General features: G+C 52.1%; 1 protein-coding gene across 18 annotated transcripts in view; it reads left to right on the top strand.

Moving 5' to 3' along the window:
* The window catches only part of PLEKHA6 (pleckstrin homology domain containing A6), a 136,751-nt gene that overhangs the window by 22,852 nt on the left and 85,941 nt on the right, over positions 1-27,958 (top strand). Inside the window, exon 1 of one of the 18 annotated variants that reach the window (XM_064477093.1) lies at positions 1,039-1,118. The exons of 15 other annotated variants lie outside the window; for them this stretch is intronic. The gene's annotated coding sequence lies outside the window, so the exon portion shown is untranslated. Of the gene's footprint in view, positions 1-1,038; positions 1,119-16,216; positions 16,327-27,958 lie in introns of those variants that run through there. 2 more of the 18 variants (XM_064477088.1, XM_064477092.1) reach the window with 2 other exon arrangements.

Below are 27,958 nucleotides of genomic sequence, written 5' to 3'. Positions count from 1 at the left end.
GCTATCGTGTGAGGAGACTAAAGCCTGTTTCACGGAGGTAAGGATGAAATGAAATAGAATAATATAAATAAAACATCTGGTGCCCAATAATCCTTGTTTTTAAATGCAGGTACTGGGGATTGAACCCAGGACCGTGCATGCTAAGCATTCGCTCTACAAATGAGCTATATCCACCCCCTGACCCCATGATAATCTTTTAATAAATGTTAAAAATGTTTTCTTGAAGCCAAACCAGTGCTTGGTTGGTCAAGGAGGGGCATGCTAGCCAGGAGCTCACGGAACTTCAGAAGTTGCTGCGCACGTCGTCTTAGCTCTGCGAGTGAATGCCTGTGTGACCTAGAACAGGTTCCTTAACTTCTCTGAGTCTCAGCTGCTATGTCTACAGAGTTTGTTGTGCGGATCAGCGGAGACACTTCAGGCAAGGTACCTAGAACACACGTGGCACATAGTAAGTACTAGAAAAGCATAGCTGCTTGTGATCGCTACCAACAGATTTCATGGAGAGGCTGTATCTCCACGCAGACACACACATGTGTGCATGCTGACTCCCAGATGTGCTCAGAAGGGGAGGAGGGTGGGGAGGGCCCAGGGTTGGGATGGGTGACAGCCAGTTGCTGCCCATTCTCAGAAACCTTCCTCGAGGTGAGGTGACCAGGATTCTGTTGGGAAGGTTGGAGAGACCAGGCTTGAGTGACAGAACTGAGGAGGCTGGCTGTGGCTCCTGCCCCAAGCTGGGGAAGCCTGCCTCATGGGAAACTCAGAGGTAGCCCTCTGACAGCAGGAACTTAATTCCCTGAGGCATGTAGGCCCCGGCCTGGGCCAGTGCTGCCGGCAACATCCTCGTGGCTCTGTCGCCCGGCTGGTCCCCTGACCTTCCTAAGCAAGGCAGCCTGGCGGCCATGCTGGGTTGCCGTGGTAACTGGCAGCCTCCCAGCTGGGTTGCCCGGGTAACCAGTTAGCTGGTAGTGGGGGAGGGGGATGGTGAGCTGGGGGGGAATCAGCCTTAAAAGAGGCAGAGGAGGACAAGGGTGGAACCAAGAGGAAGACAAATCCCAGATGCCCCCAGCATAGCTCTGTCCTCTCTCCCTCAAGGGACTGGTAAAACCAGAGAAAGGCAGGTAGGAAAGGATGTTGTGTTGTTTCCTCGCCTGTGTGTGTGTGTGTGTGTGTGTGTGTTCTGTGGCGTGAGTCGTCTTGGACAATGCACTGTTTGGAAGATTTGATAGGGCGGTGCAGGGGCTCTCTCCGGCAGTGACAAAGGCAGGGAGGTCCGGAGAGGGAGCCATGGACTGTTCCAACCTGGGTGCCCACCCTGGTCGCCCTACCCCCAGACGACTTAACCTCTTTGAACTCTAGTTTCCTCATCTGTAAAACGGAGGTACTAACACGGCCCTCCAGGGACATTGTTGGGACAGTGCCTGCGTCTCCTCCTCACCTTCCACGCTGATTTTCTATTCAGTGGATGCTTTCCAGCCAGTGAACAGTTTGTCTTGGAGGCCTACCCTGGTCCAAGCCCAGCTCAGTGGTGCGGGAAGGGGGCGGGAGGGTTGGAATTCTTGGGAACCCAGAGACGTGGCTCTCAGCCTCAAGGAGTTTACCATCCCAATCTGCTGAGGGCAGGAAGCAAGTTTATACAGGTGGGACCACCTGCAAGAAAGTTTTCAAAGTAGGACCTAATTGAAATCTTTGCAACCAGTAGAAAGACATTTTTTTATCACAATCCAGCAAATGCGTGTGCGATACCCTTAGTGTGTGTGGTGCACGGTTCACGTTATATTGGAATCTAGTCTGGTCTTTTAAAAGAAAAAAAAAACAGATATCTTGACCCTTCGGCGTGACTTCATACCCACCTGTGGGTCGCTGTCTTCAGTCTGAGACACACTGAGAGAGAATTCTACCCAAGCTCCTCAGGGGTGTACAGGGCCTTGGGCTCCTCTGAAGCCTTCCACGTGTGAGGTCATCTGGGTGGGTCCTCACAACTACAGTCTGGAAGGTAGCTGGGGCTTGGAGGTCATGACTGGCCCAGGGTCGCGGAGCCAGGGCTTGGTTGGGGAGGGGGTCTGTCTTGCTCAAGTTCATGGTGTGCTGAGTGTACGGAATCTCTCGCTCATTTTCATTCTTGCTACAAGAGGAAGTGGGGGATTCTTCTTACAGACAGAGAAACCAGGCTCTAAAGATCCCAGTGGATGTGTTCTGGGCCTCTGAGAATCAGGTCCTGGAGTGGGGCCCAGGCCAGGGCCCCTCTTGTCTGCTGTGGCAGGGCCTGGGAGGCTGGGTGCAGAGGATGCTGTGAAGCGCTGGGCTGGGCCTGAGCGGCCTGGCTGCTCCCTCCGGGTCTGTGAGGGAGCAGAGGGGTGGTCCTGTCTGTGCTGAAGCCTTCGCCCTGCCCGCTTTCCCAGATGCGATGAGCCTGTGGCGGGGTCTTGGGAGTTTTCTGACAGGGAAGCCTGAACCCGTCCTGGGAGAAGCCAGTTTTTAATTGTCTATCTCCAGGGCGATGACAATGACGGAAGTGATAGCAGGAGGCGGGGCAGGTGTGGCCTTGACTGTGAGGAGTAGGTTCCGCAGGGGGAGGTGGGCTGGGCCCAGGCAGAGCGCTGCCCCTGTGAAGACTTGTGACAGATTCCAGGTCAGGCCGGAAGCAAGAAGCAGAGAACACGGCAGTGATCACAGTGCTCAGTTCCACTTTGAGCCGTGCTGTGAGAATGTGCCTGTTTTTCAGTCTCTCAGCACCCGGTTCTCCAGGCCTGGGGCCGCCAGTCCTTCCCTCCCCGCGTGGACTTTGCCCTTTGCAAACAGAAGATTGTGAGCAGGGCGCTCAGAGCTGAGGCGGCCCCTTTCCGTTGTTTGGGTGTGTTCTCTGCACCCACCATCTATGCGGCCCTTGCTGCCCAGACTGAGGGGAGGCCCGGGGAGCAGTGGGGGCACTGAGGCCGTGGGAGGGGAGGGCCAGCTTCAAGCCTGGGTCCTGGTCTCTCTAGGCCTCTTGCTAACTGACTCGGCCCCCACCCACATGAGCATCAACCAACCCAACCCCCCTCCGCCAGGCTGCTGCCTTTGAAACACATCGGGCCTGGGCGGTGGGTGTAGGACTAGGAATTCTGCTGGGACTCGAGTCGGGGTGGCGTTTCTGTCTGAGGCTGGGTGACTGGAGGCTGGGAGATGGTCAGTTTCCAATGAGGAGAATCGATGTCTTAAGATCATAGGAGGATGAACCGATTCACACGGGAATTGGATGAACATCTGTCTCGTGGGAACCCCTTATCTCTGCATCCATGCATTCTGCGTGTGCCCGGTCTGCTCTGTGCTGTCTTCCCTCCGGCTTGTCCAGGGTGACTTGATTACCTGCTTTTACTCATGAAGAATCTGTTTCTGAGATGGCAGGCCGCTCCCCCAGGCCCACATTGAGAGGTGGGGAGGGATCAGGATTGAGATTTATGGATGTTCCCATGTTTTCTGCCCCTCGTGTGACCCAAGTTTGAATGTTTGCATATTAGCCAGTGAGATAATGGGGGTGGCGGGAGATAGGGGAGGATGTGATTATTTATTTACCTCCTCTTTGTCACGATACCCCCAACAGTCGCGCCTCATTTTCCACCTCTGAGGGCTGACCCTCTGGCCTCTCCCCAGGTGCCCAGACCCTGTGTCCTGGGAGAGGCAGGTGGCAAATGTGAAGGTGTGTGCGTGTGTTACGGGCAGGTTCACGTGCCTGTAGGCAGGGGCCGTCAGCTGCGCTTGGTTTAATCAAGGGGTCCCTCAGACCTGTAGAAAAAAGTCACAGAGACACTAGGGCGAAGGCTTGGAGGCAGAGCTGAGCTGCAGGAGGAATCAGGGAGCATATGCAGTGCCTGCCGGTCCTTACGGTTCCCTGGGCCCACATCGCGCTGGAGGAGTTGGGTGTTTAGCCAGGCAGCAGCTCCTCCAGGAGCCATAGCCTCCTTTTGCAGCTCAGGCCTCCTCTGAATCCAGAAACCAATGTCCTCATTGAAACCAGCTTAACCCTCTGGTGGCAGCCGGCGGGGCAGGCTTAACTGATTTTCCTCTTTCCCCTGTGCTCCGCTCCCATTTGCCGCTGCTCTTCTCCCAGCATCCCCATCACTGTAGTCACTTCCCCTGCGTGTGTGTGTGTGTGTGTGTGTGTGTGTGTGTGTGTGTGGATGTGAGTGTGGAGAGAGACAAGGGACGTCGGGTGAGCTAACATTCCCCAGTGTCTCTGATCCCACTATTAAGGTCAAGTGACTCAGCAGAGAAAGGAGGGTTTACTCCAGGGGCTTTTGTGGGAGTGGGGTGCCTGCCACAGGTGCAGGGAGCAGAGCATAGGGTGGGAGGAGAGGGAACAGGAGGTGTGATGGTTGATCCTGCCATCCCGTTCGGGGTGATGCTTGTCAAACCAGCCACAGCCACCAGCTGTCTCGGACTTGTGCTGTGGGTAGCGTTGTACCCAAGGCAGCGTGCACATGGGCTCTGAGGGGGAGAAAGATGGAGATCCCACAGATCCCCTATGTGAAGAAAGCAAGAAGATGAGGGAGAAAAGAAACCGAGGCCTCTGGAGGAGCAGCACGGTGGAGATGGGGAGTGTGGCGAGGGTTCTCCATGGAGGGAAGCCGTAAAGGGAAGGGGGCTGAGGCTCTGAAAATGGAAGCTGGGGTCAGCATGGACAGGGCCAGACGCGGATGCCTTTTTCTTTTTTAATATATATATTTTTTGAGATGGAAGGTAATTAGGTTTATTTATTTATTTACTTAGTTATTGTTAAGAGGAGGTACTGGGGATCGAACCCAGGACCTCGTGCATGCTAAGCATGTGCTCTGCCACTTGAGCTACACCCTCCCCTTGGATGCCTTTTGATGGGCTGCCTCTGGTCAGCTGTTCTGAGGGCAGAGTGGAAGGGCTCAGAGACTTCGAGAGTGTCTAGACCCCAGAAAGGACTTTCTTGAGTCTAAATGGAAAGTGTCCCAATCAGATGCAGCATCTTCCAGATCTGCTGATGTCGGAACCACGACCAAGCCGCCATCGACACTTAGACTTATTCAGTTATATTTTTTAAAGCGTCCTTTCATTGGCTGAAACAGCCCGCTGGAAATAGAAGTTGCTCTGAAGCATTTTCTTTCACATATGTCTTTCTGAAAAGTTGGTATCTCCTCATAGTAATTAGCATAGTGCCTTGAAATAGTTGGTGCTTGACACGTCCCTCCCTCCACCTTCCCTGGGCGTCGTGCTTGGGGTGGGGCAACACGCAAGAGAGTAAGATGTGAACCTGCTCTCAGTCCAAGTCCTGTCGCGGGTCGAGGTTGCAGTTGATTTCCCAACCTTCTGGTTCAGAGCCAGTTATTGGCCAAAGGATTTGCAGGGTGGATTGTTGATCATATGTTGTCCATCCTTCTCTGCCTTTCTCCTTGGAGATGTGGCTTTGTCACTGACTTCTAGGGTACACAGATTATGTAGATAAGGTGCTGGCCCATAGTATCATTTGGGTGAGGAAGCTCTGAACCTCTTTCATACTTTTTTTATGATGACCCCATATTTTTAATATCTCTTTGAGAGGGAGCAGTCTGCTTTTAGCCAGTTTAAAGGAGTTTATCGCTCCCACAAGAACCTCATGAGATAGCAGGTCAGGGGAGGGAGGTATCGGCAGAAGTTCATTTGCATATTTCCCACAGTCCTTCCTTCGGCTCATTTTCCAGGCGTCCTGGGCAAGTTGTAGTCTGGGCACAGCTGTCACTTTCTCTCCATCACATACACCAGAATCTGTTGGCAGTCCTGGCTAAAGGTAGCTTGTTATAAACACTGTGCTCAGGTGTCAGAGCCTGTTTTTCCAGATGGAAAGACCTAGACTCTTACCCTTGGAAGCCACCTTTCAGATGGTCCAGCCTTCCTCCCAAATAGCAGTCCCTTTTCCAGCGCCCCAGACACGTGATCAGCCGGCACCCCTTGAACCCCCGGTGACCAGGAGCGCTGCTCTGTGCAGCAGCTTTCTGCATTGTTGGACACCTTCAGCTCATAGTGTTCCTTGATGTCGAACTCAGACTTTTCTTCTACCATCCACCCTTTCGTTTGAGTTCAGCATCGTGGCCATCCTGACATTCTTTTCTGAGCTCACTTGTTTGTCACATTTTGAGAGTCAGACCAGGTTAAGAGACAATATGACACAGTGGGAAAAATTGAAGCTCCAGGTTTCATCTGCCCATGTTTGCACCTGGCTTCACACTCGTCAGCTGTGTGACCCTGGTTATAATCCTTAACCCCTCTGAGCCTCAGTTCATCCATCTGTAAAATGTCGTACAAACCTCACAGGTTGCTGAGAGGGCTAAATCAGTTAGCATGTGTAAAAGGCTTAGAACAGGGCCGGGCAACTACAAGCCACTCCATGCATGGTAGTGTTTTAGCTTCTCTTAACATAAGCTGTCTAGAATTGAACACAGTATTCCAGATGTGGTCCATTCAGCGGGACTCTGATGCCCTCTGTGTGACCATCTCTTTCTATTATGTCAGAATCGGTTTGCAAGTCACTGCCGTCTAAACATTGTGCTCATTGTGCTGAAATCCTCTGGTTATTCCCCCCGGACAGCTGTTAGGTTTAGATCCTCCCCTCTCTGACATGGAGGGTGTGATCTGCTTTAGAGGGAAGGTCAGTGTCAAGGGGAGCCCAGAGCGTCCCTTCACGTTAGTTCCAAACACACGTGATCCCTCACTGATGCAGTCTGGTCGTTTTTATAAATAATGCTACTCTGTATCTGTGTTCTATTTGGAAAACCCCTTGACTCACACTGGCCTGAAATAAAACCCTGCCCTCGCCCCACCGTGGGTCTTCTCTCTCTGTGCGGGTCTCTTTCGTCCTTCTCTGTGCATCCGCTGCACTTGCTCATCGAGTGAGCTGAGCCAGTGCTGTGGGGACTTTCCTAGCCTCCAAATTCAGCTCCTCCAATTCGCAGAGTTCCCAGGCTATCGCGGAAGGAACACGGATGCCCCAAGCATATTCAGAGGGCTTGGTTTCACAGGTAAATCTTCTTTCTCTTTTTTTTAAAATTTTTGTCTGTGGAGGTGCTGGGGATTGAACCCAGGACCTCATGCGTGCTAAGCATGTGCTCTGCCACTGAGGCAGAGCTATACCCCCGCCACCCCAGGTAATCCTCTGAGACTCTCTAAATCCTTGCTCTTCTCGGGCCTGGGAGCTTGTTAGAAATTCAGAATCTCAGGCCTCACTCCTGACCTAAAGAATCAGAAATCTGAATTTAACAGGATCCCCTAGGAGACTCATATGCATGTTAAAATTTGAGAGGTACCGCTCTGCTTTATTCAACTTGGGGTAGGAATGAGGCTGAGACGGGGAGAATTCTATTTTCCAAGCTCTGAAATCAGTCCAATTGATGAGTCTCCTAGGGACAGAAAGAACTATTTCCAGGATACTTGATCACTAACTGCCCACAGCCTTGTTTGCTTCTTGAACTGCCAATAATAGGGTTTTTATAAACCTCCATGCATTTTTTCAAAAAATCTAGATTGTGCTTGAGATTTCCCGTGTTATTAGTAATAAGCTCTTGAGCGTATTTCAAAGCTTTGAACTAGACGTACAACTGGAATCTCTTAAATGTTAAATGCAGGGTGTTATCTTTATGATACATTTCATTTTCTCAAAATTAGGCCATTATTTTAGTACATGGAATCCTGATTCTGTCAAAAGTGTGTGAGCCATCCCTCCTGGCCTTCTCAGGAGCAAATCTGGTAGCCTTGTTTTCTGAGTCTTTATGCAAATCATGGATGAAGCCGAGGAGCACAGCAGGATCCTGCCCGGCCCCCCGTGGTGCTCATTCGTTCTTCCAGCCAGCCATGCTGAGCACCGAGCTGCGTCCCTGCAGCCCGATGAGCTGGCTCCAGCTCTGCGCCTGCTCCCTGCGGCCTTTGTCACCTTTGACAAGGTATTATCACCCCAGACTCCTGCTTCTTCATCTGTAATTGAGGAAATGGGGGTAGTTGTCAGGATCCCCTGGGATGCACCAAAGAAGTGTGTGTGCTGGGCGTCCCTCCCACTCCCCCAGAGATCCTGATTCAGCTGGTCTGCGGTGGTACCCAGGTATTAGTATTGCTCAGAAGCTCTCTAGGTGATTCTTGTGTGAAGCCAGGATCGAGAACCCCTGGACCAGATCATCTCTAAGACGCACTATCTGCTGCTCTGGCCTCAGAGGCTCCCTGGCAGCCCGATAGGCATCTTCTGGGGCCTCTGGTCCCGCAGCCTGAGCGACACTGGCGGGGTCTGTGGGAGGGGAGAGGGCCCGGCTGGCCGGGGCAGCGCGGTGGCCAGGCACCGGGCAGTCCACGCAGAGCCGCAGGGCACCCCTTCCTTCTCCAAGCCTCTGGGAGAGGACTCGGGATGCCGCCCTCTCAGCCGTGTGCTCTCCCGCCTTTCTCCTCTGGACAAAAAGAGCACCTTCGACTTCTCTGAAATGGGCTGCTTTTCCGTGTTTCCGAGCTTGCCGTTTAAGAAAAACAGCCAAAAGCCAGTGTAAGTCAGTTTCAGCATCGGACAAGATGGCTCCCTGTCTGGTTCCCCTCTTTGCCCTCTGTGTCTGTCCCCACGTCGCTCAGGAGGTGACAGCACCTCTGAGGCCTTCTCTTGCATGTCTTTCCCTTCCTGGCCTCCCACAGGCCAAGGGGTGCCCTATGCTGGAGCTGTGGCAGCTGCCAGGACCCTTGCTGGTGACACGTGAATACATGCCGTGTCCTCTGACTTGGCTCTGAGGGCTCAAAGCACCTACCTGCCCAGCTTGGCTCACCTGGGGCAAGACTCACCTCTACCCTGCTCATCCTTTGAGCATCCTTTCCCTGCTTCTGGGGCAGGAGTGTGCCCAAGGTCCATGCTATCTTGTCCCATCCCCTTCCTCCCCGCAGTAGCTGCTGGGTACCCGAGTGTCTCTGCAGTGGGCTTGTTAATTGGCGCTTCAGCTGGCTGATTGACTCTAATGCAGGCGAACGTTTATTTACCACGGCAGCCGCCTCTCAGACAGCCGTTAATTGCAGGCACAAGAGAGACAATAATTATGGGATAATGGGTGGCTTTTGTGTGAGTCCTTCTCCTTGCACTGTGTCAGCAAACACCGAGGGTTTGTTTCCTAACATTCAGTCCCCCTGCCGAGGAGATGCCACAGCCCATCCCACCGGCTCCATTCCTGTCATCTGCACGCCCCTCCCCAGGGTTCACCACACCCCCTGGGTGACATCTTCCAACATATCATCTCCCATCATCACGCAGTCATGACCCCATTTTTAGGATTTGTAAGTTGAATCGGTGCTTTTTAGAAAGTAGTACTTAATCACCTTTGCTTAAAACCTGGGTAAGTGAATACTAAACTGTGTGCTTTCTTCCGTGGGTCCTTCTGCTCTCTGTTAATATTTTTACGTAGTTGTAGTAAGTGTGTGGCTGTTGTCCTGTGCCATGCACTTAAAAAAATTTATACAAACACTTCCAGGTATGACAGTGGTCCATAAATTTTTCATTTTTAGTAGCCATAAATAATTCTGTCTTGTTGCTCCATTACTGTATTGCTTTTCTCTTATTACTGGGAATCTGGGCTGTTTCCAATTCGTTGCTATCATGAATAGCTCTGCTATAAACATCTTTCTGTGTTACTGGTTTTTCTCCCAGTTATTTCCCACGGGGTGAATTGAATTATGAGTTATATTGATCTGGCATCATGTTGGGAAGAGCTGAGGGGCGTGGGGAGCTGGAGGCTACTGGGAGACTTTAACCGATTCCCTCCCCTCCGTCTCCCAATGCGCGGTTCCTTCCCTTCTCACCTCCCTTCCCGTCCCTTGCTAGGAGGATGCCCGCTCCGTCGTGTCTGGTGACAACCCAAGTTCGTGACGTAGACACTCGGTGTGCTGGCTGTCCACTGCTGCAGGCTAGACCGCCCCAAAGTGGGGTGGCTCAGCCCGCCCATGTGCTGCTCCCTCTCGGGGTTCTCTGGGTTCCCTGGGCTCAGCTTGCTCGGCTTGTCTTCTGTCCTGGCAGTCATCTGAAGGCGGGACTGAGCCAGGCAGCCAAAGTGACGCCTCACATGGCTGTCATCCGGGGGCTCAGCTGGGGCCATCAACCTGAGTGCCTACCTGTGGTCTCTCCATGTGGCCTGGGCTTCCCTCGGTGTGGCAGTTGGTTCCCAGAGGAATGTCTCAAGACAGAGTATTCTGGGGGACCCAAGTGGAGAGTTGAAGGCTTCTCATTCTCTAGTGTCACTTTGGTTAACATTCCGCTGGTCAAACTGAGTCATAGGCCCCCCTAGATGCAAGGGGAAACTACCTCTCAACAGCAGGAGTAGCCAAGAATTTGCAGCCATCTTTGTGTGTGTGTGTGTGTTTTATGTATTTCTATTGAAGTAGAGTCAGTTTACAATGTTGTGTCAATTTCTGGGGTACAGCACGATGCTTCAGTCATATAGGAACATACATACATTCATTTTCATATTCTTTTTCACCACAAGTTACTACAAGATATTGGATATAGTTCCCTGCACTATGAAGTTTAAGATTTTTTAATTGTTCTTTTTTTGCAGGGGAAGGTACTTAGGTTTATTCATTTATTTATTCTTAGAGGAGGTGCTGGGGATTGAACCCAGGACCTCGTGCATGCTAAGCATGTGCTCTGCCACTTGAGCTATACCCTCCCCGCCTCCCATGCAACCATCTTTGATCTCTACCCTGGAAGGAGGAAAGCAGGTACTGATTGGTATCCTGTGACTCCTGTTAGCTTCTGCCTTCCGAGATGCCGTGTGAGAGAGTCCACGCCTTCATTTCCACACTCTGCCCATTCTTGCAGCTTGGAAGTCACGTGATCTCTTCTCAGCACCTTCCCTGGTGGCCCCAAAGGAGTCTTAACTCTCTTCCCGCATCCTCCTCTCTTCCCTTTCCAGACTCCCATGGCCCTATATCTTTGTCCACCCTTGTCGTAAACAGCTCTTATCACACATCACAGCAGTCGGTTATTTATGGGCTTGGCTTGTTAGGTTGTAAACTCCTGCTTGAAGGCAGGGACTCTGCCCCACTCTTCTTCACCCCCCACGCCCTACCGTACAGACAAAGTCAAGTCCCTGGCATGAAAGAAAGCATCCAAAATGTCATTCCCTTCCCCCTCCTCATCGGACACTCCACTGTCTGTTGAATGAATGAGTAAATTATCTTAATAAAAGGGGGATGGGGGAAGAGAACAAACATTCACTGAACACTTAGTATGTGGAGCTTTACGTAAGTTATCTTATTTAATTTTTACAACTGGCACGTGTGCAGTTCTACCCCTATTTTACAGATGATAAAGCTGAGGTTCAGAAATGTTAAATAGCATGTCCAAGGGGACATCACTGGGTTATGTGGTTAGAAAACTGTAGAGCCTAGATCTTTGGGAACTTAGGGCAAACGTTCTCTCCCGTACACCTAACCTCTCAACTTCTTTCCCTCTCAAATGGGGAGTATAACACTTACTTCATGTTTGGATGGAAGGAAATAAGACACGCAAAACACCCAGCGCTGGCGTGGAGAAGGCTTTCTTACTGCCTATCGTGACATGACTTTTTGTTTGCGAGGGTTTGACGGGCACCCTGCACATTTGGGATGCTTTTGCGGCTCGTGGTGTGGTTGATGGAACTGCCCCGTTAACAACTTTGGGTGTGAGCACTGTTCACCAGCACCCACGCAACTGCTCTGCAACATGCTTCCCAGTGCCTCCTTCCCTCCCCTCCCAGCACTCAGGAGTCATTTGCCCTGGATTTTCCTCTGCAGAGCCATCTCCCACCTTCTCTGTAAACACAGTGCCGACAGCCAGGGCTCCAGTCACCCAGGCGGCTTCCCCTCGAGCAGCTGAGCCCGGGGGTTCCACTCCCCCATGTTAGTTGCTTTTGTTTGCTCTTTGAGAGTTAATTCCAACAAGAGCTCATTAGTTCTCTTTCTTTGTCCTCGTCCTCATGCTCACGTGTCCTCTTCACCTCTCGGCCTTGATTCCAGCTTTTGGTCTCTGTCTTGTCAGGTCCAAGTACCCCATTTAGGATGATGCTAAATGATCAGTGGTGATGTTTCACTGGGTGAGTGATGATCTGGACTTGAAAGGAGACTGCAGGACCGTTACAGGGTTTCCTTGGTAGAGCTGGGGACAGCGATAATTTATGTCCTTCATTCCCTGATGCCCTTCCCTCGTATTGCTTTGGCTCAGGCCTCATCATTCTCTGGCTTGAGACGCTGCCTGGGAAGGGAGGAGCTGGCTAGTCTAGGCGCCCACCAGTCTGCTCTGGTCCTCTGTCCTTTCATTCCAAGCTGAGTTTCACCTCCCACTCCTCTGCCTGGCCACCGATATGTAGCATGGAGTTGCCAGAATCACAGAAAGCAAAGGAGTTTGGATTTTTTTTCCCCTTAACTCTTCTCACACCTGTCCCTCCAAAGGCTCAAACTGAAAAGCCCGGGAGTCCAGAATGATGGGAGTTTCTTAAAATTCTTCCCTTCCTGCCTCAGTTTCTTCTTTCCTCCTGGTGCTGGTCATTTGGTAGAGCCGCGGGGCTCAGGGGAAGTGAAACAGAATCCCCGCTAACAAACCGCCCTGCAGGAGCGAGGGAGGAGGTGTCCCGGACCCTGCTCTCTTTACCACTCTGGTCCAGCATTAGCCGGAGGCCCGTCACAGGCAGTTGCTAGCTTTTGTGATTCTGTTCCAGTCCGATTCTGTTCCTGGATGCCTGGAGTTTGACAAATCTTCAAGTGCAGAAAAAGCATTCCCTGCACCCACACGGATTTGCAAATATGTGTCCTTTATGCTTACAAACCCATGGTGGGGTGAAGGGAAGAGGAGGAGGGCAAAACAGGTTACAGGCTGGTCCAGCACTGATTATTAATTTCTTACAGGAAATCCATGCTTTTAGTTGTAGGCTGGTAGTAGAAAACCATATTGGACACATTTGTGCTAAATTATAGAAAGCCTCGTGTTTCAAACTAAAAAGTTAGCCTCTACCCAGTAGGCAGTAGAGATACATTGAAGGCTTATGAGCCAGGGCATGACCGAATTGTCATTTGAAGAGAGCAGAAGGGACCAGATTCAGGGACACCCTCTCATCTCCAGGGCAGTGGGGCTGGGGATTACGTGGTTCCGGTGGGTTCCTGGGTCACGTTTAGTCTGTACGCTGAAGACCACATCGTGGACGGGGGAGACTGGTCGCGATGGGGGTTTCTAATAACACACAGAGGTATTTTAGGGGCTTAGGTGGGTGAAGTTGGAAATCCAAGCCTTAGGGTAAAGTTGAATTGGTGACTGGAGGCAGGAAGGTTAGGGTTAAGGTCAGGGTTAGGGTGTAGGGGACCAGATAGGGGATTAGAACCTCTTGGAAAGCTTCTCTGACACCAGAGAGGTAAGCCCACACGTGGAGGCTTTTGCCCTGTGCTCCAGGCACTAGTGGCTTGGTAAAGCAGCAGGGATCAGGGAAGGTGAGCTCTCAGAGGAGGGCTCGGGTGTCCCCCGGAGCACCTTAGAGGCAGCTCTTAAAGTGACCCAACAGAGTTGTTTGCTGGTCATCAAAATAGTTGAGGCAAGGTGACGGGGGACTATGGCAGAGCAGTGGCTTGGGGGTGTGGGAGGTGGAAAAGAAGTTGCAGATACGCCTTGCATGGCCCAGAACAGCTGGCTTTTCCATCCCCCCAGGGGCTTAGCCCTTCCTACCCGTACAGAAAAGGAGAAGTGGGGAATGACATGGCTCCTTGTCTGTGCTCTCTTCCAAGATCACTTTTGTTTCTTCTCATCAAAACTGGCGCCATCTCTCTGGCACTGCTTTCCCCAGGGCTGGAGCTGCCCGGTGTCTCCTGAACATTTTCTTGCCTTAATCCAGTTGCCCCAGCAGAAAGCAGAGAAGGGTGCAAAGATGCATTTGAAAGATGGAATCCTCCTTCGGACTCTGATCCTCAAAAGCAGCCTCCCTCTCCCCACTTCTTCCCCCAAGAGGGGCCTTCTCTAGAGCCTTTCTCTGGTGGGGAAGGAAGGGAGGAACTTGGTCCAAGGGGCCCGGCCTGGGTTTCTATACATTGAGTGGAGCTGTCTGCAGTGCTGGGCTGAGGCCAAGCTAAACAGCTCCCTCCCCCAGCGGCCCCCAGCCATCCCACTTTCCTGGCCTGGCTGGGAAGGAGGTGGGACCTGGGGGGTTGTCTGTTGGTTAACCCTTGGGAGGCCAAGGGGAATGAAGGAGTCCAGTAGGAAAGTGTCTCTGTCCGTTTCCTAGTTACGTGGCCTCGTCAGACCAAGTCTAGAGCGGCAGACCCAGAGCCCTCCTCCGATGGCGCTCTTGTGGGAGGGCAGGTTTATTTCACGGATAATTAGGATGGTGGTTTGGCTGGTCGGGATCTTTGACTCCTTTTGGAACCAAGATTTAAGGTTTCATTGAACAAGATGCCAAGAGGACTTTGCTTCCAACCCACCTTGCCGCCTCCCCCACTTGGCTCCTCCCTCTGAGGTGGGGGCTGTATCAGCCCTGCTGCTTGCCTTGTTCCCCTGCCCAGAAGCGTGGTTGCCTCCCGGGCACTATTCCTCGCACCTGGGCTGAAGCATGTCAGTCCACACTGCCTGCTCCACTCCATCCCAGGCCTGCTCCCAGGGAAGGTCCTAGAGACAGGAGAGTCTCTTCCCCCTCCACCCCAGCCACGATTAGCATCATATTACCCCTGGCCATTTGTGTTCAAGTCCTGGAGAGAAATAGCCCAAGTCTGGACCTCTCAAAACTCACAACCTCAGAGGGACATTGCAATTTCGAATAGCCTGAGTATGAATTTGTTGTCAACCAGGAGCAAGATGAGTGGACACTTCTTAAGTTTTGGAGAGAATTTATTGATGGCGAAATCCTTGCGCTTGCATCAAGCCACCTGCCTTTAATTCCTGAGGCCCCTGAACCTACCTGATCTGGAATTAGGTTGCTAACAATTGGTCAAGGTAGCCCTGCGAGGGGGCTCTTCCCAGAGCAGCTGAGGAGCAGGACCTGGCCTCCGTGTTTGGTGTTTATCCTGCCCCTTGAGGGCCAGGCCCTGGGCTGGAGGAGAGAGAAACAGGTTTTGAGCATCAGAGATGGGTTCCCATCCTGGCTGTGGCACATGCCTAAGATGTGTGACTTCTGATCACTCACTGTCCCCTCTGAGCCCCAGCTGTTAAACCAGATGCGGGATAGGGGTAGCAACATAAGGCTTCCCTCCTTTGGGTTCTGCGAAGCTGCAATGGAAAACAGTCTTCGTGTATAAAGAGCGGTGTGCAAACGTCAGAGATTATTTATAGCATTATTCTTAGGAGAGTCAGGGAACTCTTGGAGTCCTGGGTTTAAGCCCTAACTCCCTGTGAAGTTCCTGCAGCCCACAGCTTCTTCCCTGGGGGAGTAAAGGAGAGGCAGCCCCTGGGGTGTGAACTGTCTGCTCTTCCAAGCCTCCCGGCTTTGGCCCAAGCCTGATGGTTAGAGAAATCCAGGTCAACCCACAAATACAGACCCCAGGCCGGATCATGCTTTCCTGCCCAGTCCCTGGCTTGCCCTCCTTCCTGAATCTTCTGTGCCTGCATTTTCCCTCTGATGGAGCTGGGGGGCGGGGGCGGGGCTCTGGTTCTCCTGCGCGGGGCACTGAGGCCGGGGGTGTTGGTGGTCTCTGGTTTGGTTTGTCTTGGGTTCTCCTTATCCTTATTGAGGATGGCCCTGCAGAGCCTGACAGAAACCTGACTTCTCCTTCCTAGGTGGGGCCAGAACTTTGTTTATGGTAATGATACCTCGCATTTGTAGAGCGTAGCTTCTTCTGCAAGCCCCGAGCCCTTTTCCTTCCATGCCCGCTCCCATCACCCTGCAGCTGTTCAGTGACCTGCCTTAGGTGGCCGCCAGCAAGTGGCAGAGCCGGGATCTGAGTTTCAGAGTCAGCCGTTCCTCTGGAGTTAATCTTGAGGTCCCTCGACTCTCACGGGGGCCTGGTGGCCCACTTCCTCAGTGCCTAAAGGGTGAGGAGGGGTGCCTGCTCCCCGGCCTGGTGGGGGTTGACTCCAGGGTAACCTTGCGTCCTGTGGTTCCAGGTCAGTGAGAGTGAGGAGGTGGGAGGCGGTCACCTTGTGACAGCCCAGCATGGGCATGAATATGGAACAGGCACCTTGGATGAATGCTAAGTTAATCCTGTGTCCCCTTCAGCAAGGTGCCCCAAAAGGGCGGGCTCTGGGCAGGCGTCCTTGATTGGCTGCTTGGTCTGGGCGGAGCCTCCTTCCCGACACGCCTTCCCTCAGGAGGCAGGTGGATCAGTCCACTTGTCTCCCTTCCAGGAGCAGCCTTCTAGGAGGTAGGAGAGAGGCCGCTGGGCCCTGAGGTGTGTCTGGGAGCTGCTCCTGCACACCCGGCCTGGGCCAGTGAGGGCAGGGAGCTCTCTCTGAGCAAACTGGGCTGTGAGGGGCCGCTGGCGCCCCGGAGCCGGGGGCTGCGGGAGTGGGGTGGGCAATCGGCTGACCTGTGGCTCTGATTATGTGTTTCTGGGGGCCTCTGGAACCTTCCCCTCCCCGTCCCTCTCCCCTCACTCCTCACTGTGGCTCTCTTTCTCCCTTCTTCTCTCTTTTTCTTCCTTCCCTTTGACTCAGTTATTTCCTCCACAGATTTGAGCTCTGGAATGTGCTAAGTCTGGTACTCACCCCTCTACTTCCTCCCGTACCCCATCCTGTCCCCTTCCCCTCTGAATTCTCCGTCGTCCCCTTCTCCGTCAGTCTTGTCGCGTCTCCCAGGGCTCTGTGAGGCGCAGCTCCAGGAAGTGCTGGGGATAGACCAACCTGGGTGGTGTCAGCTGTTTGCCCAGGGTGGGGTTGGCCAGGCCTGGGCCCCTGGGCTGGGCTGAGCGTAGGCTTGGGCGCTCGGCTCTTCTGCAGCCTGTCCCCAACACCTTCCTCCTCCTCCTCCCTCCTCGGCTTCCCCGCCATGGTACCTAGTGGGGCTGGAAAGGCAACGCAGCCTCTGATCCAGTCACCGCAGACGCTGCTTCGCGGGGATGCTAATTCTTTCCCAGACAACAGGGTAGTGAAAGGCTACCTTCAACATGGGGCTGCGAAAGCTCTTAGTTTTCAGCTCTGAGCCAGGTTAGTCCGAGGAAAAGCCCGAGTGTGGCATTGCGCCTCCAGAGATTTAGTGAGGCTCCACCTCTGTCTCGTGGTGGGACCTGGGATGTTGCCTTCTCTTCCGCAGTCCTGGGCCTACCTCTGCCAAAGGCCCCAAGGGGATCTAGCCGTAGAAAGTGAGGTGGAAGTTGTTGGAGCGCGACTACCAGACAGGGAAAGGCAGCCTGGGGTGGGGGGGTCCTCTCCCAGCACGTTCTCACGGGCAGGAGAGCAGAGGCCGGAGCCCATGGCCCGGCCAGCTGGGAGGCGTTCATTGCCCTGCGCTTATGTCACCGCAGGGATGATCACGGAGTCTGAGTTTTACTTAAAAAAAACTTCTTCATTGTAGGAAACTGCAGCCATAGACGAAAGTAGAGAGAAGGGTGTAGTAGTCCTCCTGCACCCAAATGTGAGGACTTTTGAAGTCAAGTCATGGCCAGTCTTGTAGGTGAACTCCCAGTCCTTTCTATCTTCTGATTATTTTGAAGCAATTCTAGACGGCTTATCATTTCATCTCTAAAGACAGGGACTCAAGGGGTAGGGTGTAGCTCAGTGGTAGAGCGTGTGCTTAGCATGCACGAGGTCCTGGGTTCAATCCCCAGTCCTGCCATTAAAATGAATATATAAATAAACGACCCCCCCACCCCAACCCAAAATAAAGATAGGGGCTCTTTAAAAAGTCATTGTCACACTTAGGCAGAATGAACAATTCCTCAATATAATCAAATTCCAGTTCGTACTTATCCTTCTCTGATTATTATAAAATTTATTTTCTAGTTTTCTTTGTAATTTGGATCCAAGTAAGTCCGCGCCTTGTGATGGGTTGTTACAGCGCTCACGTCGCTCTTAACTTAGAGGCGTTCTTCCTCTTTCTTTCCCTTGCGATGTTTTGCTGAAGACACGGGGTCGTTTGCCTTGTAGGGTTTTTCCCATTCTGGGCTTGGCCGACTGCATCCTCACCAGGTCATTCACCATGTTCCACTGCCCATGTATTTCCTGCTCATGTAGTTAGATTTAGGGCTCGCTCAAACTCAGGTTCCTTTAATTTATTTACTGGAGGGGCAGGAACCCCTTGGTCGTGGTGTGTACATCTATCAGGAGGCACACAATGTCTGGTTGTGTCTCCTTTTGTGATGTTAGCAGCCTCGATGGTCATTGCCTGGATCCATCCAGTCATTACAGGCTAATTGCCCATTAATGACTCTCTGTTTGGATGCTGCCTTTCTCATCGCACAGTAAGTGATCTCTTACTTTGGAGAGAAGCCTCCTTCTCCGGGAGGTGTTGCTGTGGAGGCTGAGACCACATGGCAACGGGGTGGCTCACCCCCACCCCCTCTGGTGTCTCTGTGGATCAGTAAGGCAGGTATCTTAAAAATGCCAGGTTGGGAGTCTTGTAAAGAGTCCTGAACACTCTGCACGGTTCAGTCAAATTTCAAGCCTTTGTGCTGATGGAGTCAGAGGTCCAAATAACTTTTCTAATTCACTCTGAAATATAGTTAAGCCATATTTAGTCAGAGTAATGCTCAGGCACAAACCTTCCCTGACTATCCTCTGTACCCACGCCCTGGCTCGCACTATCAGTGACATGATAATAACTCTTTCCGTTTGTATAATAGTTTATAGTTTGTACAGCACACGTATGCTTGAGATGTTAAGAGGAAGCGTCGAGGTCAGCTTGCTTGAGGGTGGATTTTGATCCAACTTTTTAGTTGCTTGGCCTTGGGCTAACTTCTCTCTGCATCAGTGTCTCCACCTACCTTACAGGGTAGTTATGGATAGTAAATGTGATAATGTAAACAAAAAGCTTGGCACAGTGCCTGACACACAGTGGGTGCTCAGTGAGTGTTAGCTGTTGTTATTTTGAATGATCTGCTCACAGCAATCCAGTGTCTAGCTGGGAGAACCTGCAGGTACTGCCCAAGGGCAGGGTGACAGCAGACAGTTGGAAGCTGACCATGTGTCACAGACGTAGGGTTGTATGCTGGCTCTTCCAGGACCCATTAATATGGACGCAGGCAGCATCTGACAGCAGTTTCGTTTCTTTGCACCTTAACCAGAGTCATCAGAAAGCAGCCAGGCCAATTCAGCCCAAATGTGAAGGATGACGGGGTTGTGTCCAGAGAAGTCAGAGAACTCGCTCTCAGAAACTCAGCAAGTCAGAAGACGTGCCTAAAGTGGGAAAGGAAATCTGGCCACCCTGGCTCCCCGATACCTGCTCTGTCCCTTCCTCAGGAGCGGGAGCAAGCAGCGAGGGAGTGGAGGACTAAGTCCTCAGGGTTTGGCTTAGACTTACTCCTGTATTTTTCCCTGTTGGAGGCCTGGCTGTTTCTTGCCCTTGAGGAGGTCCCCTGAGGCCTTGGGCCTAGAGAGCCAGGTGGACGCTCCTCCTCCCCGGGAGCCTGTGGTCCCCTGGGGCCTGGCACAGCTGCTTGCCCATCTGCCCATGCAGATCAGAGATGGAAATCTGAAGTTAGACAATTAGACACCACAACCTGCCTGGGCAGAGGAGGAAGCCTGTTTCTGAGGTGCCAGTCAAGCACGGGACTCCCAGCGCTCTCCTTGGCCGAAGTGGGCCAGAGACTCCAGGCCGAGAAGGGCTCTGGTGATGGGGCTGGGGGTGGGGGAGGGAGGGAGGAGGGAGACTGGCAGGCACCAGGCTCCTCTGCTCTGTGTGAGCTCCTTATCACTGCCGGGTCCCATAACTCTTCAAGCGCTGGGCAGCGTAGACAGCAGGACGCCATTTGTGGGCCTTGAGGGAGACACAGAAAGGAACGGAGCTGAGGATGAATGCGGAGTGAGGCCTCAGTTCCAGGTGGGAAGGGGAGGTGTGAGGGCCAGGCACACAGTCAGCACTACATTGCTTTCTTCGGCATCCAGAAAGGAAGACTGGTACTTAATGAGCAAAATTAAACGTTGTATTTCTGTTTCAGTGGCTCCCACCTGTTACATCCTTGAGCTACTCCTTCTGCCGGGAGCTCAGCCTTGTGACTCGAGCATGTGAGCAGAGAGTGGCAGAGTTTCCACCCCAGGCTGAGGAGAAAGGGGGAAGGGGAGAGACTGGGGCAAGGCAGAAACCCGAGGAGCTGCTTTGTCCATAATTTCAGACACAGAAGCTGCTTTTTGGAGCAGGCTTCTACCAGGACTAATTCCAAGCAGAGGGCCCCAGGATTTGGGCAATAAGCAGAGTTAAAGGGCGCAGAACCATGAACATTTGGATCATATAGCCGGAGTGGGGGTGATGGGGGCCAGTGGACACTGCACTGAGGGCAGATTCAACTTTCCCTGAGCCCTCGTGCCTTTCTCTGAGCTGGCACACAGAAGGCACTCATGAAATATGAATTGGATGGATGGATGGATGGATGGATGGATGGATGGATGAATGAACCAGACAAGGAGAAGGATAAAGGATTTGACCACATTTCTCCTTAGACCCTTTAAAAATTCTTTAGCTTGATCCTTAGGGTTTGGACTTTGTTAAGAATGTGTTGTAAATTGAGGTAAAACTTGATTATCTATCCCACAGAGCACTACTTCGTGAATTAAAAAAAATCTTTTTTTATTGAAGTATAGTTGATTTACAATGTTAGTTTCAGGTGTACAGCAAAGTGATTCAGTTACACATATACATACATACATACATATATATTTTTTCTTTTCAGATGCTTTTCCATTATATGTTATTATAAGAAATTGCGTATAGTTTCCTGTGCCATGCAGTAGGTCCTTGCTGTTTATCTATTTTATATATAGTAATGTGTGTCTGTTCATTCCCCAGCCCCCAGTTCATCCCTGCCTGCCCTTTCCCCTTCGGTAACCATCGTTTGTTTTCTATGTCTGTGAGTCTGTTTCAGGTTTGTAAATAGAATTTGTATCTTTTTTTTTTTTAGATTTTTTTTTTTAGATTCCACATGTAAGTGATAGCATATATTTGTCTCTCTCTGTCTGACTTACTTCACTCAGTGGGATAATCTCTAGGTCCATTCATGTTGCTGCAAATGGCATTATTTCATTCTTTTTTATGGCTGAATATATATATATATATACACACATATATATATACACACGCACCACATCTTCTTTATCCATCCATCTGTTGATGGACATTTAGGTTGTTTGCTTTGTGAATTAACCAGGATTTCGGCTTCTCTTCTTTCCCTCTTATCTCCACATTTCTGCATGTGCTCACTTGGGTAGGGTGTGTGGGGACACCGAGTGGGGCAGCTGTACATAGAACCTTAGAGAGTTGGGGAGAATCTGTAGCTTCCAGCTCCCTCTGTCCCTCCTTGGGATCTGAGCCTGGATCTTAATCGCCTGCTACTTTCTCAGGGCTTTGCACATAGGTGGCACTGATAGACCATTTGCTGAATTAAGAAATGATGAAGCTTGGCAGAGGCAGGAGGGAGACGCTTTCTCCATCCTGACTTCTTAGGAGGTTCCTTCTTCCTGGCCCTAAAGAATGGGGCAGACTGCCTTCAAGGGCCAGAGGAGCTGACTCTCCAATCCCGCCCTCTGATCTCTGTGAACTCAGGGGCCAAGTTTGAGCCTGGCCTCTGTTTCGGCTGGGCAGGAGGGGCACGGAACCGGAGCCTGCCCTGGGCCACGGAGAAAGTCTGCCACAGCAGGACTGGACACGTCAAGCACCCAGCAGCCGGCCCCGCAAAGCAGCTTAGGAGAAAATTAAATGGATTCAAGCCAGGGGACGCTCAGCTCAGTGCACTGGACTCAGTGGGGAGGGCGCTGGGCAGGGTGAGGAGAGGGGGCTCTGGCCACTTTGTGCTCTGTCCAGCCTGTAAGTTAATGGCAGCTCAGACGCCCTCAACATTGGCAGCCTGGAAATGGCTTTTATTGCCTCTTGCCATGGCCATCCTTCAACCCCTTGTTTGCCCTGGCCACTGAGACCTCTGCAGGATGAGGTGACCTCTGGGGAAAGCCAGGAAGCAGAGTCCTGCCCTAAGGCCTCCTCCTGGGTTTGCTTACAGGCCACTCCAAGAAATCCACAAGAAGGAACTTTTTCAGGGCTCAGGGTTCCGAGCAACCTCAGTCATCCTCTAATGGTATTTTGGCCTCCAACTGGGAAGGCAGACTTAGTCAGACCTCCTGGAGGAATCAAGTCCCAGTGAAGCTGGGATGAGTCCAGAGGCTCACCAGGACAGGCATCTGGGCACCTGGCCCCTCGGTCCTGGGATCTGAACTCTCAGTATTTCTGAGCATGAGGATTCCAGGTGGTGCCAGGGGTTCTCTGCCAAACCAGAGGCTTTTTAAACATGCGAGTCCTTCAGTGGGGTGACTCACTTGCCCCACTTTTCCTGGGACTCTCCCTGGTTTAGCACCGAAAGTCCCGCCTTCCGAGGACTCCCTCATTGCTGGGCAAGCTGGAACCTCTGGCCTGGGGGTTCCCTCTGCCAGCCCCGCAACCCCGGCGTGCGTTTCTCTGTGGTGCTTAAAGCACGCGGAACGCTTCTTCCCGCCATTGGGCTTCTAGGGGCTGACCCTAGAGATCTGAACGCACAGATAGCTGGGCAGAGGTGTCACCTGCCCAAGGTGCGTGAGGCATGTCTTCCCCATCTCTCAGGAGCTTCGAGACAATCAAAATAGTTGCTTCTCTCTGCCTGCAACTGGGGCGACCGAAGCCCAGCCTGGAGGTGGCTCCTGCCTGTCTGTCGCCGAGAGTTCTGACCAGATCTCACATTTCTGCATCTTCTCTCCTCTCAGTAACTCCAAGCATTATCTGGTCTCTGGTCTCCTGGACCCTAACATGGTCCCTGTGCCAGAGGATGAAGACATGTGCAGATGGCTATGGAGAAGCTGATGTCTGTGGAAGGTTTAGTTAAGCTTTTGGCCCAAGATCATACAGAGACACTAAGATCAGAATCAACTTCTAATCTGGAACCTTTAGGCACAAACCTTCAGCTCTGGTGATTTCTGGGATCCTCGCTCCTGCTTCAACTCACTTCTTCCACATCCTCCTAGTTAAGATTTTGTCAGAGAAACCTGACCTTGGGGAAGATTATTTCTACATTCTCTTTCTTTGGTCCCCATCCCTGTCTTGTTGGTGGTGAGACTTTTCCTAAGTGTCAGCCTCCTTTCTGATGGGGGCCCCAAATAGCCAGAGCTGGAGTGGCCCAGCCTCGTCCTTCCCGTCCCTTCCCATAAAGGGGCTATTCACCGAGGTCACTCTCTTTAGCCTATTTATAAGTCTTTTCAGCTTCTCTTTGTCCCAGTGACAAACACTACTTTACCCTCCTTAACCCTGCCCCCTACTTCAGCCTTGGTTGAGATGCTAGAAATTTCCTTCTATCCTCTGCTCTTTGCGATTCATAACCCTGACTCTTACCAGGCCTGTGTGGTAATCAAGTCAGAGAGGTGACCTGCTCTTTGGGGGACAGGCCCGTGGGTCACGGCAGGACTTTGGAATGCAGACACTGGAGAGGACGCAGGAAGTCCTTGTGCAGCTGAACCGCAGCGCCCACCCCACCCCGGCTGCCCCTGGCTGGATTTTTCTTGTGTTTCATTACGGCCGGGGGTGGCTCATGCAGACTCACGCAGAACCCAGGGCCCAGGGCAGAAGTGTGACTTCAGTCGTCACTCAGTACTCATCAGAATGCTCATTCAGTGTGCTTGTCGTGGGAGCTGAGTGCTTCTCACGGATGGCAGGAGCGTATGGCCCGTGCTGGGCTTACGTGGTCAAGAGCACAGCTCCGGAGTCAGTCTGCCCAGGTTCCACCGAGTCCTGCGGCTCTGGGTGTTTGACCTCATTTTGTCTCATCTGTAAAAGGGAGATGATAATCGCCATCTCAAAAGATTGGTGTGACGATGAAATGCGTTGTGTTTCAAATTATGCCTGACACAGAGCATGTACTCAAATAGCTCTTCTTATCTGCTAGCTCAGACCTCCTGCCATTTGCCTCTCTAGTAAGTTGTTCATTCATTTGACAAATATGGATCGAGTGCCTGTTATGTATGTACCAGGAATGCAAGGATAAACTTGTCCAAAGTTTCCCATTCCATGAGCATGTTTTAAGGCCCCCTAACCTTTCTTCCTCAGGATCCGTTGGCAGGAGCAGAGGTTGAGAAATGGGCTATCACTCAGGTCCCACTTAGCTCCCAATGACCCAAGTCTGCGTGATGTGGGGCAGCGTTCAGGCAAAGCCCATTCACCTTGGGAGTCAAAGGACCTGGCTTCTGTTGACGGCTTGACTGGTAACCAGGTCATATCATCCAAGTGTCCTTGGACAGGTCACTTCATCATTTTGGGCCTCAGTGTCCCCATCTTTCAAATGGACTAATAACTTCTTGCATTCTGCCTTGTACCAGTGCTGAGCAGATAAAATGAGCTAATGGATGCAAAAGCACCTTGCAAAAGTCATAGTCCTTTGTAAATGACAGGCACAAGGATGACAAAGAGGCGACAGACCCCAGAGAGCTCCCTACCGAAGTGCAGAGGTGGGCCTCCCCCAGGAAAGGGCCTGAAGGTGACTAACATGAGAGCAAGAAGCTCCTTGGGGACACTGAATGTCCAGTACCTAGCAGAGTGCTTGGCACATAGGAGACACACAATAAATATCTGGCACATAGTTGTAGATCCTTAGTAAATGTTTGTCAGATGAATGACTATAACAAGTGGCTCCAACCAACGTAGCTGCGGAGAGGGTATTAAGTTCTGAGAAAAGGCAAAGCGTAGGCAAGATCAGTGTTGGGCATGGTCTATCAGGGAGGACTTCCTGGAAGAGGTGACAGATTTAGGATGGAAAGAAGGGGAACTTGCATCAGTAAAACGACATTCCATGGGATAGGAAGGGCATTTGTAAAATCCTCAGGGCTAGTTAGCTTGGTTGGAGTCGTGGGGGAAGGGGTCACAGAGGAAAGGAGTGAAGGGAATAACGGATGTTGGGAAAGAGCCTTGAAGCCCAGGCAGGGGAGTTTACGTGGGCAGTGGCCACAGCTGGGTTTTGAGAGAGAAAAATGCTTGGCAGGGGAATGTGGAGGAGCATGTTGAGAAGCTGATTGTGGCTGGTGCAGGAGCAGACCACAGGAGGCCCGTTATCTGCTGTTTCCCCATTAAGGGCAGAATCCCAGTGGTTGATAGCTCTGGATAATAGGGGCAGTGGTTTAGCCTGCAGGGGCCTGGGACCACCTGCCAAGCAGCTACTAATGACACTTCGAAGATGACAAAAGCTGGATGGCATCCCTGGCTTCCCCAGGCAGGGTGGAGAGCTGGCCTGGCTCATTAGAATTTCGGGAACTGTTGTTGCAATGGGAGAGGACGGGAACAGAGAATTTCCAGAAGGCCACCTGGGCAGAAAGGACTAAAGTCCTACAGTTTGGAGCCTTGAGTTTTAATGTATCATTATTTCCTCTTTTAAAAAAAGAAGTCTGGGCACACACAGGTGCTCATTTGCTCTCATATTTAACCAGGGCGGCATGAGACTAAGGGCAGGGGACGGTCAGACAGACCTGAGGTCCGGTCTGAGCTCTGCTGCCTGCTGTCCTGCTGTGTGACCTTGAGCAGGTTTCTTAACCTCTCTGGGCACCACTTATCCACAAAGGCCTTTGTCAAAGAGTTAATTTGAGAATGAAAAAAAAAAAAGTTGCGTGTCTAAAGCACTGACGACGGTGCCGACATAGTATGAAGTGAAGTTCTCAGGAAGTGGTCATGGTTTATGTTTTCAGTTTCTTCTTCCCAATATCCTTTCATCTCCTGCTAAGGGAGAGGGGGCAAAGCATGCGCAGCAGAGCCCTAGGGCAGCCCTTGGCACCTGCTTTTCCTGACTGTTGTAGGCTGGGCTCTGTGCCCACACTGTCCTATGCACTGGGGACACCCGACGTGAGCCTGCCTTTCTCTCCTCTGTATCCTGGGACCTCACAGTGCCTGGCATGGAGCAGACACTTACTAAATGTTTGTTGAATAGAAGATGAATTTCACATGGTTTTATCTATCTATCTATCTATCTATCTATCTATCTATCTACCTACCTACCTACCTATTTAATGGAGGTACTGGTTATTGAACCCAGGACTTCATGCATGTTAAGCACACCCTCTACCACTGAGCTATATATACCCCTACCTTCTGACATGATCTTGCAAAGTTCACAGTCTAGCAGGGGAGATAGACTTGTAAACAAAGAATTAAGAAAAATAAGATGAAATGCACAGCGTGCTTTGCAAACAGAGGGAGGAAGGCGACCTGGGTGGACGTCAGGTGCAGCTGTAGGGGACAGGTTTGAGCTCGATCTCAAAGTATGGGTGAGGGGGTGGAAGGGCTGCAGCTCAAGCAGAAGGAACAGCACGTCCAGAGGCTGAGATGCATGAGGCAGCGTGGAAACTGGAAATACACCCGCCTGGCCAGGGGCTGAAGCTCAGAGAACACGTCAGGGGTCTCAGTGGGGAAGCTGGAAGGTGGACTGGCTTGTGAAGAGATTTGACAGCTCTACACAGGAGAGTGGATTTAATCTTTTAAGGGTTTATGCAGGCGTGGGACACAGTTTGCTTCCTCTTTTCTCCTTGTCCCCGTCCTTATGGCCCTGAGCAGATCAGTCATCTGAGGATCAGAGAGGCTTGTGGCCTGCCTGAGAGCACACAGCACATTAGCTGCAGGGTCAGAACGAGAGCTCAGTGCCCTTGGCTTCCACTAACTGATGCTTTAGGCAGTGGACTGTCCTTGTGGATCGTCTCCAGGGTCATCGGGGTACCTGTGGCCTGGCTAACTCTATCCCTCACTCTGCCCGCAATAACCACCTTATCCATTCAGAGCGCCCAGTAAAATTGAGCCTGGACACCCCCCCCCCCCCAGTTCTTTGGCACAAAGAAGAAGCCACAAGACACCCTGGAGTAGTTTCCTGCTTCATTTCCAGGTGCCTGGCTGCCTGGCATGTGCCAGATCTGGCTTGAGGACTTGTTTTGCAAAAGAGGTAGGGCAGGATTTGCAGAGCGTAATGGTGTTATTCTGGAGTTTTTTGAGAAGGCCAAGAACCCCCTCTGTTCTCTCATCCCTCACCTCATCAGGCCAGAGAGCTGGTCCCCGGAGTTGGCCCCCAGGGCCTGCATGCTGTGCAGATGAGGGTCTCCACAAACACCTGAGAGTGAGCAGTGGGCCACCTGGGAAGTGCTTTCCAGAAGAAGTGGAGGTGCAGCGGAGTCCTCACCGGGGTTCAGGCTGAACGGAAAGGAAAGTCTCCTTATCTCCTCACCTCAGGGGAATTTCAGGGCGAGGCCAGCTTCTTAAGCTGTGGTTTCCAGTTGTTTCCTGAGTCAGAGTCATGCAGGGGCCTAGCCTGCTCAGGAGTCCCCTCCTGTAGAAGCCACTTCTCCCTCCAGCCTCAGGGAGGCCGGCCGGGGGTTTGTGGGGAATCCAGCTGGAGGACATGGCTTCCTGAGCTCCTCACCTGAGAAGCACCCCCTAAGAAATGCACCCCACCTCTGGAGCTGGGCATCCAGGGGAGGGGGGGCTCCCCATCCCCCTAAATCCATCCCCGTCAGCCAGGACAGAGATGTGCCTCCATTTGATAGGTGGGAACAACAAGGCCCTGGGTGGGGGCTGCAGTGCCGCCTGGTAGGACCTGAGAAGAGGCAGCAGGAGGGGTGGGGGGCTCTGCTCACTTTCCAGAGGCGGGGAAGGACCGAACGAAAGATAGTGGGGTGCTGGGAAACTGGCAGGCCTCCCTGGTGGCTGAAAGGCCACCCCCTTACCAGTGTTTCTGAATCGTGTCCTGGACGGTCTCGGGGCGCAGCCTGTGTTCACGCGTCCCAGTGGGACTGAGATCAGCACGGGGCCTCGCGCCGCGGTCCAGTCCCATTGCCTTGAGATGACCATTGTCTCCTGGTACCTGCTAACCCACCTTTCCCCCCTCAAGCCTGCGC

Source organism: Camelus dromedarius, chromosome 21, assembly GCF_036321535.1.
Source record: "Camelus dromedarius isolate mCamDro1 chromosome 21, mCamDro1.pat, whole genome shotgun sequence".
NCBI classification, from domain to species: Eukaryota; Metazoa; Chordata; class Mammalia; order Artiodactyla; family Camelidae; genus Camelus; species Camelus dromedarius.
Note: the sequence above shows the minus strand (reverse complement) of the source record. Positions and strands in the feature narration are given on the sequence as shown.